A 1,237-nucleotide genomic window follows, 5' to 3' on the forward strand; every position below is an offset into this window, starting at 1 on the left:
CCCGCCTGCCACTCAGGTGTCTTTTCGCGCAGAAGTGTGTTTTAGGAGCGGGAATCCTGTGTGGTCGGCTTCACGGACGTGTTTTTAAATCCCAGCGCTGCCGCCGAGGAGCCTTGGGGCCTCGGCCCCAAACGCCCTGCTTTGCCCTAGGGGGATAATAATGCGTGCCCCTTGGGGTGGTAGTCGGGGTAGATCCCAAAAGGCTGCCTGGCTAGGTCGTAGGTGCTTGTGAATGGTAGCGATTGGGAAGGCTGCACCTCGCACCGCTGGCCGGAGCCTGGCCGCTGTGCGGGGTCACTTTTATTTCCGAGCTGCTGTGGTGGGGCTGTAACCTCCGCTGGAGTAGCTCCTAATATTGGAGCCTGTCATCAGCGGGTGGAATAGCATCCCGGGGTCCCTCCCTAGAGTGCTGTCGGCTCTTCGTAGCAGGAGCACACGGCGACTCGGAATACCTGTCCCAGGTACCCAGTGGGGGGTGGCTGCTGAATGCCACCCAGTGAACGTAGGGTGATTAATGGGAGGTCCCAAACTTGAAGTGCTTTGCTCTTTCAATAATCTTAAGTGACACTTAGCTTTATCACTGGTTACAGAGTATAAACACACCAGGAGGATGAAACACCCTCCCCCCCTCCCACCCCACCGCATTGCTACATCTGAAGGGAGTGACAAGTGCTTTTGTAAACATCATCGTGGGCTGTTACTGTCTGGTGAAGTCATCATAATTAAATTAGATGAGTACTTATTTTGAAGCACTTGAATGGCTGTTTGGAAATAGGATTCCTAATAAAATCATCTCCAGCGAGTCAGAATTCTCAGCAGTTCATTAATCATGGGGGATTTTTTTTTCTTCCAAAAGCTACATTGTAAGGTTATTTAGTGGAAAAGCAGAAGTGTTTCAGAATACTGTAGCATAGGAGGATAGAATCTTAACCGAGTTTCCCAAGGCAGGTGTGGAGCAAATCTAAGCCTTAACGGAATTTACTTCTCCAAAGCAAAAGTGATATACAAAATCAACAACTCTGTTTTACATCCTTGTTCATGGGGATGTTCTACTGGCAGGGATGTCATTTAGAAGTGGGGGAAATGGGAGTTTTGATTTATTGCTGCTTTACACCTCTGGCCTGTATTTCTTGGAGACTTATCCTTAAGGATTTTAGATCTAGCTTGCTCTGAATACGAACCAAGCAGATGGAGGAGGTTGGGGATGGGGGTGGCATAAGAACTTCGTAGTCTATAC

Source organism: Echinops telfairi, unplaced genomic scaffold, assembly GCF_000313985.2.
Source record: "Echinops telfairi isolate 266 unplaced genomic scaffold, ASM31398v2 ScPeMD7_16;HRSCAF=60, whole genome shotgun sequence".
NCBI lineage: Eukaryota > Metazoa > Chordata > Mammalia > Afrosoricida > Tenrecidae > Echinops > Echinops telfairi.